The sequence below is a fragment of the Crocodylus siamensis genome, chromosome 6 (genome assembly GCF_052110815.1).
Source record: "Crocodylus siamensis isolate JL-2025a chromosome 6, ASM5211081v1, whole genome shotgun sequence".
Classification (NCBI taxonomy): Eukaryota; Metazoa; Chordata; order Crocodylia; family Crocodylidae; genus Crocodylus; species Crocodylus siamensis.
Window position 1 is genome coordinate 42,916,364 of NC_143400.1, and position 12,328 is coordinate 42,928,691.

At 54.9% G+C, this 12,328-nt stretch overlaps 1 pseudogene; it reads left to right on the forward strand.

Moving 5' to 3' along the window:
- Positions 1–11,011: 11,011 nt before the first annotated feature.
- On the forward strand, positions 11,012–11,480 carry LOC149862395 (immunoglobulin heavy variable 2-26 pseudogene; annotated as a pseudogene).
- Positions 11,481–12,328: the final 848 nt, after the last annotated feature.

Sequence of the window (12,328 nt, forward strand, 5' to 3'; positions counted from 1 at the left end):
ACACTAACACTCAGATGTACCACCTCTAGCAGCTCATCACCAGCTGTAACTGGCTGCAGCAGGATCCAAGAACAGTACCACAGTAGGTGGAACATGTGGCAGATAGCCACCTTGGTTTTTCCCCAAAATCTCTGCCCTGTGACAAGGTGATTCGATGGGCCAGCACAGAGGATTCACACCTCAGCCTGTCTCTTTAGGTAACCTGAGCTGGCTGCATTCCTGAGGGATTGGGGAAACCTGCTCCCTCTGCCTACGTGACTGGCATCAGCTACCTGGGTGGGGGGCATCTACCTGGTGGGCTGGAATCTGCCCGGTAACAGGTGATGTATTTCAAATTGGTTGGCTGACAGCCAACTGGGGCTGACTTCCACTGGACCAGGTGAATGAGGTCACAGGGGCTATACAGGTTGGGGGGGTAGGAAGCTCTCTCTCTTTGGCCATGAGGTGAAGCAGCAGCAAAGCAGGGGAGACAGAGAAGCCTTACCATCGGGACCTAGCTCTCTCTCACCCCACGACTCCAGAGGGGAAACTGGAGAACTCTGGAAGATGCTTGTGAGTAAGCTACTCAATCGGATTAGATATCTAGCTGGCAGTAACACAGATGCGTAATCAAAAAGGCTACCTCAGCCACACTGTTTGCTCTTTAGGATTTCTAAGATATTGCTCAATCCTGTACCCTAGTTTCCCCTACCCCTCGTAATCAATAAAGTTCTCCTTTTTGACTGGTGTGGGAGACTTATTGAGGGGTGGGTCTAAATTATGCCTAAGAGACCCCTTAGGTCTGCGGGCTAAGGAAGACTTTGCTTTTTGCCCCCTGACTTGGGGAAGTGCCCCAAGTGCCTGTACCGGCTTGAGTACCCGTCGGACTATTAGGCCTGTGTTTCCCTGAGGACACAGGGCCGAGGCAGTGCCTTCTCGGGGTGGTGGGGGCGACGTTACCCCCAGGCTAGCGAGTGTGCTCCAGGAGAGGGGTCAGCTGAGCATAAGGCGCCCCTAGGGAGGCATTCGGAGCCTGGAAGGTGGTCGGGCACAGGGAGGTGGGCGGCTCAATGCAGGAGTACCCCTTACTGGCCCGCCACAGAACACATCTATGCATTTGGCTGGTACATGATGTATGTTGGTGCTCTGCAGAGATGGGCCACCATTACCCAGGACTCCTCCAGGAACCAGTCCTCCCTGCAGCTGTGCTCCCTGATGGCTGCTGACACCGACACCTATTACTGTCAAGGAGGAGTCACGGTGATACAGATCAGGGCAGGGGCCATCCGAAAAGGGAAAGGAGTTTCTCTGCAGGGCCCCAACCTTGTGCTCCTCACCTAGAGCCATGGGGATGGAGCATGTGAGACCTCACTCTTCCCTGATGGATTTGACACCATAGAACGAAGCACCAGGATCTTTGCCAGGAGCACAATGGATAGGCAGATAGATGGACAATTATGTACAGCGTTTCCAGGAGCTTACACTCCTGCAGTATACTCCTCCCAGCATCCCTGCTGCCTTATGATGGTTTAAGAACACAGGTTCCTTCCTATGTCCAGTACGTTCTTAAAAACAGTACATAGTAAAGGAAAGAGGCTGTGCACTCCATTCAGTTAAAAAGTTCTTGGATGCACCAATGTATCCCCACAAATTTGACTTCTTTTTCTTTTACAGAGGAGGGGTGTAGAGAGAGGTTCAGAAGATCTGGGTGCATCTGAAATGCCGCAGCAGTTCATACTCAGAGCAATACAGTGGCTCCATCCACCCTAGACAAACCCATAGATAAGCCCACATCACAGGGGGTTCTCCCAAGTCCTACACCCCCGCCCCCTCAAGGACCCCCAGCCCAAAGAGCCCACACCTGCACTTCCAAGGGCTGAAGACAAGGGTACAGGGCCTGCCTCTGCACCAAAGGGCTCACCAGGGCCAAGGAGACCATCACCCTGCATTGAGTACTACCCCTGAAATAACCTATATAAGTCCTAGGAGCCACATGCAAATTCCTGCCCAGGGGCTTCTGGGTAAATACAGCCTCTGGGCCCCAGAGACTCATTCCCTGCCCAGTCCCCTCCTTGCCCCCTCTTGCCTGCAGGCAAGTCTCGCCTGTCCCATGGCAATAGGGATGGGATCACTTGGACTTCTCCTGCTCCTGGTTTCTGCCCCCACCTGTGAGTGTCCATCCACTGAGTAGTGGGGGGAACTAGACGCAGAGCCAAGAATAGTCTCCAGAGCTAATGGCTTCCTTGCCTTGTTTCCTGTTCCCAGATGTCCTTGCTCAGGTGCAGCTGCTGGAGTCTGCTCCAGGGGTGGTGAAGCCCGGAGAAACCCTCACCCTGACCTGTGATGTGCGGGGCTCCTACACCACTGGTTGCGACTGGAGCTGGTTCCGGCAGCCTCCCAGCAAAGGGCTGGAGTGGCTGGGACTGATACATCCGACTGCAGGGAACACGTACTACAGCCTGTCACTCCAAAGCCGAATCACCGTCTCTGCAGACACTGCCAGACACCAGTTTTCCCTACAGCTCTGTTCCCTGACAGAAGCAGACACTGCCACATACTACTGCTCCATAGACAATGCACAGAGGCACAGAACAGAGCAGTAGCTGGACAAAAATAGGAAGCACAATCTGAGTAAATAAGCAAGAGGTTTTACAGCCTCCTGCCTTGTCTTGACTCCCTGCTCAGCAGCAACCAGGCAGAAGCTGAGCCCAGATGTGCCCTGGACCCCCATAGCCATGCTCGCCCTTCCAGTGTTGCCCACTGGAACCCTCTGGCCCTGGGGAGAGTTCCCTAAGCTCTGGGCATATCACACCAACCCTCTGGGGAAAGGTCTGGGAGGGGAGAGTCCAGAGAGCCAGCACCCAGGAGCTGCAACCTCCAACCCCAGGGCACCACTCACCAACAGTGACTGCCTAGAAATGGCCCCCATGGAAATCATGGGGGGAGAAGCAGCACAGACCCGGTACCACCAGAACAAATGCAAACAGGAAAAAAGACAAAGAACAGATACATGAAACCCAGCAGGAGAACACTTTTCCTGACCTTACCCCACCTCCTACCAGGGCTGGGCCAAGCTCTCCCCAGAAGCCAGGCCCCTGCTGGGCTGGAATTGCTCTCTCCACCTGCACTGACCCCCAGGAGGTTCCCAAGAACAAGAGACAAGGGGAAGCCTCTGTCTCCTGCCCTGAGCAGTGATAACAAGGTAGGCACTCTACCCCTTGTTGGATTATACAGCAATATAACTAATGGTCAGTGTGTACACAGCTGACACAGGGGTCCTACCAACAGCACAAACCAAAGCAGGCCTCACTGGAATTGAACCAGGCCTCCCATATACAGCTTGCATAAAAGTAGCTCATTAGCCCTTATAAGCATTTCACAAGGCCAACAGTGAAAGAGCAAATTAATGAGACCGGAACTGGACACCAAAACATAGGTCAGAGTCACCTAGGACATCTCTGCTTGGGAGGTCACACACGTCCATGAGATTCAGGGAGTGGTGGACGTCACCTGAGAGATGCTTCCTTTAGTACTTGCTCTGCTTTTCTCTGGTATTTATCACAGGCTGCAAGTGGCACCTTCCATAGTCCTGAAGAGCATGTCATGCCCAAATTTGCCCGATCTCTCCCAACTGCACAACTGGGCCAAGGAAAAGAGTTCACCACATAACCCTTACTTCTGGCCTATATCCTGGACCAGCGCAGGCACAGCAATACTCTGTTCCTACTATATGATAGCCAATATTACCACTACGGACACTGGCAGGGAGATGAGGGCTGTGAGAGCTCACACCAGTTACAGCACCTGAGACAGCTGCCCAGGACATTACAGATGGACAGATGCCCTGCAGCAGAGAGGGTCTCATAGGGCCCAGGACAAGGCTGAGGAGATCCAGTCCCAGGCTGCAGATAAGTGAGGAGATTCCCAATAGACACTGTCCTCCTTAGGCCACTAAGCTCGAGCCCAAGCAGACGATGATAAAAGGGCTGGAGTGGGTGTCAGACAGACTGCAACACCATCTCCTGTCACCAAACTGACAGCTTAAATTTCCTGCCCTCTTTGCAGACTCTTTCAAGAATGAGTTCTCCCTGCAGCGGTGCACCCAGACAGCCACAAACACCACCACATATTACTGCAACACAGAGCAGGGCAAGGGCTACAGAGAAAAGGGAGGCCCAGGCTGAACATCGCTGAGACCCCATTCACTGCAGCCTCCAGCACAAGCGGAGGAAGGAGAGCAGAAAGGAACCACCAGAGAAGTGGGGTAAGAAGCAAAGGCCATGCACTGATCATAGCTCAGGACACCTTGGCTCTCTCCCACCATGCTGCCCATGGAAACTCAGACAAATTCCCCTTCACCACAAGGAAGGGGAGGATAAGGCCCTTCTCCTTCTTCAGAAGCATCCCTGCTCAGGAGATGGGCTCTCACCCTCATCTCAGGTCTGCCTAGATCCTCATTGCTCCAGGTGTTACAGGGGGGAGGCGCCTCTGCCACCAGTCAGCAGCTGCTCTGGCTCAGAGCTGTGGCACCTGAAGCAAAAGGCTGGGATTGCCCTTTGCACCCAGGAGAGTTCAGGTCTGTCACAGCCTATGTGTCTGTGTTGTGATGGGGGGACTCTGCTAACAGCCCCAGCAACTGCCCCGGTCAGGGTCCCCAGCAGCTCCACCTGGGCAACAAGATCAACTCCAGCCAGTGCCTGCAGGCACTGCGAGGTGCTGTACAGAATCCTCACCTCTGACAACCTGGCTTTCTACAGCTGCAAAATGAGGGGCACAGCTCTGAGCATTAAAATGCCCCCAAGGTGCCAATCTTTGCACAAACCACCTGGGAGAGGGACTGGAAGAAAACCATACCCCCAACCATGCATGGCACCTGCATTATTGAGAGGACATCAGCATCATCAGGATTGAACCTCTGCACTCACCTGCTGACTTTCAGCACAGGTTCACCAGCCACCGCCTTCTAGCAGTGCGACACTCCTACACTCACACCCGCTCTCCAGACACCATGACCCACACTGGGATTACTCCTACACACAAACCCTATGTGCCAGTGCCCTGCTGCACACCGAGAGCCACAGCACCAGCCATCAGCTCACATGCATCAAAGCAGCTGCCAGCTCCTGCCAGGAGACAAAAATCCCCAAGGGGCCAAAGATGCCCCCTCCCCTCCTCTCAGTCCTGAGTGCACGAGGCTCCCAGGGGAGGTTTCACCACAGAGCTTCAGCTGTGGGGCCTCAACCTGGAGCCCAGGGCAGAGAGGAGAAAGACCACCCCCAACTAGGCAGCTTCCTCTCTGGACTGCTCCTCCTACATCTTCTCCCAGCTGCAGAGGAGGAGCCTGCCCAGAACAGCAAACAGCCTCCCTGCTGCAGCCCAAGGGCTGGCTGGGCTGAGCCGGCTGCAGCTCTGGAAGCTAAATAGGTCCCTCATTAACCTTTTCCAGCCTGCTGCCCTGGGTGCATTAGGGTTATGAATAGGAGGATGGAGGTCACTCCACTGTTCTTTCCAGGTCATGTTCACCCTCTACAGGGACTGGGCCAGGTACCTGCAGATGAGCTACCCCACATCTGGAGACCACCCCAGATAGCTTTAGCAGAGAACACCCCCTCCTCCAAACACACACACACACACACACACACACACATGCATGTACGCTCAACAGGGCCAGGGAAGAGCCAGGGATGTCCACAGAGATCCAGAGCCCTGGCCAAGAAGGAATGAATGCAGAGGTGCCAGAGAAGGAGGAAGAGGCAGGAACAAAGGAATAGGCTCCCTTTCTCTTCCCATGTCACTCCACAGGAAGGGCTTGAGCTGTGTCAGGCACTCCTGGGACACAATCCATTTTCCTGGTACATCACTTACCATTGTCTGGGAGGTTTGTCTGAGCTGGGGCTGATTGCTACACAGAGCTGCTAATGCACTGTCCTAAGAGACAGAGAACCTCTCTGAGCTTTCACAACTGAATACAAATTCGAGTTGTTCTTTCTGCAACACACCCGAGTTCCTGGAGGCTGGTTGCAGGCAACGGCATCTGAGAGCACACAGACCCAAGCAGCCTGAACACCAGCAGACCTGAGGCTGGCTGGGCACACTCCCACAACTACCTGCCAGACCTTACAACAACGGACCCCCAGAGCCCTGCCTGCTCCTCCAGCATTGCCTGAACCCAAGTCTAGAGACAGCTCCCTGAGCTCAGGCCCCATCAAAACAACCCTCCTGGGAAAGGGCTGGGAGAGTCCTCATGAGTGTACAGACATGCTGCCCTTCCCAAAGCTTAGAGTCAGATAGGGCTCACCTCTGAGGGTCTCTCATTGCCCTGGGAACAGAACAAATCTCAATTGCCAGAGGGGGACACACAGAGAGGACCTCTAACCTCAGGCCCAGGGGTGTCTGGCTCCGAGGGGACGTTTCACATGTCAGTGCTGAGGCCCCAACCTGAAGCCCAACATGGGAGTGGGAACACTGGTCCCCCCAGCATCCTCTCCCAGCTGCACTGAAGAAGCCTGCCAGGAACAGCACACAGCCTCCCTGCAGCCTGCTGGGGCTGAGTGCAGCTGTGCAGGTTATTAGGGCCCTTGTTAACCCTTCCTGCCCTCTGACCTGCCCCTTCCCTACCCCAGCTTGGCCCAGATGGGCCAGGATTCTCCATACCCTTCTCCCAAACATCTTCCCAGCAAGAAGGGCCCATCTCTCAGCCCTGCCCAGCACAGACCCAGCACAGTGATGCCAAAGGAGCCTGTCGGCACCAGCACAAGCCACTCTCTCTGCTGGGAGTGAGACTCCATCTCTGAGCCCAGGGACAGGAGGGGATACGGTCAATTAGTGTGTCCTGGGATGAGGGACCCCACAGCCTGAGCCAGGCTGAGCCCTTAAGGGAGAAGGAGAGTAGGGGTACATAGCCAGGTGCCCTCCCTGCACACCAGGACTCCCGCACACACATGAACGTGCTCCATGCGGTCCCAGCCAGCAGAGGGCAGAAACACCCCCCCAGTTCTGCCTGCAAAGCCCCTGCCACCCACTGTCCCTTCCCATCCCATGCTCTGGCTCAGCCTGTCCTGGCCCTGCGGCCCCCCATCATGGAGCCAGCCCCAGTCTCTGACCTACTCTCCCATGCTCCTTAACACTGACATGCACATTTCTGGGCCCTGGTCAGGGGAAGAGCATCTCACTGGCTCAAGGTTGTGGCCCCTGCTCTGGGAGGTGCCTCCCTGTGAAGCAATCTGAGCACCACTGGGCTCTAACCTAGCCCCCAGTCATCATCCCTGACTGCCTGGCTTCTTCTGGCCAGTTTCATTCCCCATTCCCTGCCCTGGAGCTGCAGCTCCAACCCCAGCTCATGGTTCAAGGAATCACAGGGTCCCTCCATGCTGCTCTGTGGCCCAGGGGAAGAGGAGGGCCCTGCAGCCTGGGGCAGGAAGGGTTGGAGCAGGAGTTTCCCACAAAGCAGGGCCTGCATGGCAAGGGCTGCCCTGGAGCTGCCCACATTTGGGCTGATCCTAGCACAGGGGCATCAGGCTGAGGAAGCCCCTGGCCCTGGGGGATGCTCAGGGCACTAGGGTACGAACCTCCTGGGGAAAGTCCCTGCAACAGATACTTGAGCAAGACCTTACAGCCCCACTGCACATCCTGCCCAACCTGATCCCCCAGCCCCTTCCATGCTGAGCAGGAGACTGAGCACTTCCAGTCTGGCACCCTGACACACACACATGGGCACCAGCAGGGACATCACACACATACACACAAAGCAGGGATGTGTACATGTAAGCATGTATGCACACACACATACACACACAGAAGAAACATTTTTGGCCACCCCCATGACAATGCAACACTACAGGAAAGAGAGAAAGAAAGAAACCGAAGAACCTAGAGCCTGCCAAGGGTCAGAGAGTGCAGAGTAACTTCCTTCCCCTTGCAGGCAGTCCAGAGAGTTGCAGTTCTGGCTCATGCACTGGCATGGGTGACCGGTGCCTGCTAATACTGGGGGTCCCCCAGCAGCCGATCACTGACCAGAGGCGGGGGGCCCAGTGGCTGATCACTGCCAGCAGTGCTTCTTTCAGGGCAGACATGGCCAGACTCAGGGGGTGCACATGGACCCACGTGCACCCACTACACATTGCCAATGTGCACTTGCCTGATCCTGCTCTACAATCCCTCTCAGCCTAGACACCCCCTTTCCACACCCACTGATGCCTTCTCCCACAGTTCCTCCAGCCCCACAGCAGGGACCCTCAGCACCGTCCTGAAAGGACTGAACTCAGAGCCTCCTCCAAGCACAGAGCAAGGTGTCTGCGGGCGTCACCTCAGGAACCTGGTGTGATTTGGCTCTGCAGAGAGGGGGTACAGTGCATGGTGCACACTGGCTGTGCATTGAGACCCTGTCCATTCCAGTCCCTTCAGGGGACTCAGTTGTCTACTTTCTGAGGGACTGGGCTCATGGTCTGCCATGATGCACTCCAGCACGTTGGCACCCAGTAGTGACTTGAGTTGGAACTAAAGGGCACAGACAAAGCAAGGAATAATTAACAGTCAGGCCCTAAGGGGAGGGGTGGAAAGACAAGCTGGACTGGATGCAGAGAGGGCTCTTCCCTCCACAACAACCCAACACGGGAACCCCCCGGCAGTGCTGACCTAGGCAGAGCATTTCCTGCCTGAGTCGCACATCCCTGGGCACCTTGTTCCCATCTGCACTGAGCTCTGTCAGGTGAGAAGCAGTGAAGGAGGAGCCAGCCCCTGAGGCATCCCCAGGGACCACTCTAAGAACCAGGTGTATTTGCAGCTGAACAACATGTGAGCAGCCAATACAGCCACCTACTACTGTGCCAGGGGAGCAGAGACCAGGGTAGTAGGGAACATAGTCACACAGGGCAATGGGGTGTCCATACAAAAACCCTTCTGCCCAAAGCAAGGACACTGACCTGGCACCACATTCATCTATAGCAGGACATGCATGGATAGGTCATGTCTTTCAGATAGACCCACCCCCTCTCCCTACGTGTCAGGGCTGGGAACTGCTGTGCAGCACCTCAGGTGAGATACGGCCATTTAGGAGCCCAGGGACACAGGGCTGGAGGGCACTCTTGAGGCATGGACTCCACTGCCCTGCTCTCTTTGGCCCCCGTGCCCTGCAGTCCTTATCATGACCTAGTCACAGAGGCTCCTTCCATCACCAGTTGGGCCAGGGCATCAGAAGTCTACATGGCACAGACACATGGAGAGGGTGATCATCATTGTGGAGGTTTGGGCTCTCCATCCCATTAACTAGCATGGTACACAGCCCAGTGCTCAGGTAGGGCCCCTCATCAGCCTGACCCTGCTCCCAACTCTGATCTGGTCATGCAGAGAGAAAGAGAAAAGGAACGCAAGCTTTCAGCTACAAACTCAGATGTCCTGATGTCTGCTTTCCTGAAAATATCCCTTGCTGAAGGCAGCAAGGGATGTCTGTACACTCTGTGCCTCCATGGACAGCACCAAGGGACAGATGTTCAAATACATTTAGGTGTCCTTTGTCCATTGAATCCAAAGGGAGTCAAATGCCTAAAATCCTGCCAACAACTGCATCCTTTTACATAGCAAGTCTGTTACCAGTGAAACCAGTGACCCTGACTCTTTGGGAATCCCACCAGGCCTCTCTCAGCATCCATCAGCCCTTCACTTGTCTGAGTCTCTTCCCCAAACCCAATGGAGGCAACTTTGGGTCCTTTCCTCCTAAGGTCTCAGGTGACCCAAAAACCCCAGTTCCAATGCAATCCAAGGCAATTTGAGTTCCTCTTTACCCATTTCCTCCATCTATCCCAGAGGTCTTTTTCCATGACTGGGGGAGGTACAATAAAAGAGGCAGATAAGCCAAAGCCTTTCAGAAGGTGGATTGTCCAGAAACAAGAGGGTGGACACCTGGGGTCCCTCACAGAACTAGAGGTAGGATATGGGACAGCCAGCATCTTCCAGAAAGAGCCAAGCTCAGGTGAGAAATGGCTATTAGAGGTTTGGAGGTAAGGGAGCACTGTGCTGTTCCAGGAAGGGAGTCACATTGTGAATCCTAACTCCTTTTGTCTAGGGAGAAAACTGGGAAGAGCAGCATTTCTAACAGATGTTGCTCCTGCCAGAAAAGACCTTCCTCCTGGTGGGTTCACAACTCCACATCTAGCTGACAGGGGTCTGGGGAGCTGAGGTGCAAGAGAAGGGAGAAGGACAGGGAAAGGAGGCCAAGGAAGGTTTGAGCGTGAACAAGAGAGAAATGGAGGTGCGTGTTTGCAAAGCCAGAGAGCAAAGCAAGAGGGAGGGGGCAGGAGGATGGGCCTGTGGCAGGTGCAACAGGTCTTATGGGTAGCTCTAGGCAGGGCTTCAGGAGATGGTTGCAGCAATGATGCAGATCCCAAGACCAGCTTGAATCTCGGCTCTGGCACCACTTCCACGCAGGGAAGAACTGGCGCTGCGCACTGGTTCCCCTCTCTGCACACAGTGGCTTTGTCTGGTTTCTCCGCTATCTCTCTCCCGTCTCACCTTGTGTTGGTCCCCACTGGGCAATATTCCCACTGTCCAGCCTGCCTGATCCCTCCTCTACCCCAACCTGTCTGGCCCTGGCTGATGGGGTCACCATGTCCTGAGACCTTTCATCCTAGGACCTCTTACACCCTTTTGGGACCACATCCAAATCTCTTTCCGGGGGCTCCTGAGTTAACACAGCCCCTAGGTTGTTCCCTGCTAGGGAAGGGAAGGCCCACAGCCTTAAAGAAATTTGCCTTGACAATATCTATCTCATAGGCACATTCCAAAACTCCTCTGGGTCTCTATCTGGTTCTCCAGGTTCCTAAACCCCTAGGCACTCAAACCCGCTAGTCACTACACAGATCTGTGTTGTGTTCAGTGAGTTCTACAAAAAGCCCCCTACAAAACAAGTGCATGCAAATCATGTGACTCCATCTCCTTCCTGAAGCCTGGAAGGTTCCTCATTAAACACCAGATCTGCCTCTGGGTGCTTCAGTGTCTCCCCAGATCTGCCCCCTCCTGTCTGCTGGGTTTATTGGGCATGGCCAAAATGACCATGAAACTAGCACTGGCTCTGCTGTCCCTGCTGGCAGCCACTGTGGGTGAGAGCGTACTGCCATCGGGGTCAGGGGGAGGCAGATGCAGGGAGAGTGGGTCCATTAGCTAATGCCCTGTTCATTTCTCCATTAGGAGTCCTGTCCCAGATCACGCTGAAGGAGTCTGGCCCCGTGGTGATGAAGCTCGGAGAGACCCTCAGCCTGACCTGCACCATGTCTGGAATCTCTCTCACTAGCTCCGATATGAACTGGATTCGGCAGGCAGCAGGGAAAAGGCTGCAGTGGGTTGGAGCTATAGCCAGTGGTGGAGGCATCTACTATAACAGCGCTCTCCAAAGCCGCCTCAGCTTCAGCAGAGACATCTCCAGCAGCCAAGTTCACCTGTGCCTGACTGGGGTCCAGCCTGCATACACAGCCCAGTATTACTGTGCCAGAGAGACACACAGTGAATGAAAACCCATGACAGCCTGCACAAAAACCAGCACTGCAGGACCCACCTGCCTGTGTGAGCAGCAGAAGCAGCAGCTGCCACCCCACACTCGGTCCTGTTAGATCACTTGATCCAGCCAGGGATTAAATCCAGGGAAGGGTCAAGAGTGACCAGTGGGTCAGAATATCTGGGAGATAAAATGGATGCCAGGTGTCCTGCCCTGTTCTCCATTGTGCCCCACTGCTCTGCCTGTCCTTCTTGTAGGAACACAAGGGAAAGGCTCCCCAACTTGGCACCCAGGACTCAGGCTGCAACGAGACTGCTGTGCTGTCACAGGACTAGGGACACAGCTTGGGAGTACAGCTGCACTGTCCTGTTCCCAGATCTACAGGCCTCACTGCACTGGCTGATATTTAGACAGTGTGGCAGTCTCCTCCCCCTCCTAGGCATTGCAGAGAAGTCTTGTGTGCACACACTCACATGAATGCACCCACACACACACACACACACACACACACACACACACACACACAGAAATGATCATGATCACGTGTGCACACACATTTACGCGCGCACCTCTCCCAATCTACCCTGCTCTGCCATGCTTGGCCCTGTGCAAATCCCAGCCCAGCTCTCTGCTCAAGTAGCTGCCCCAGGCCACTCAGGACCAGTGCCCCCAGGAACTGAGCTTTCATCCTGGGCTATGGGCTGTGGGCTCTGCTCAGAGGATCTGAGTGCCTGGGGAGGCTGTGGTAGACAACAGGGACTGGGGACTTCAGCAGGGTTGATCCTGACTTATCCCTGATTTTTCCAGGTATAGGTCCCAGCTCCAGGTGCAGGAGTGTGGCCCAAGGATGGGGAAGCCCAGGGA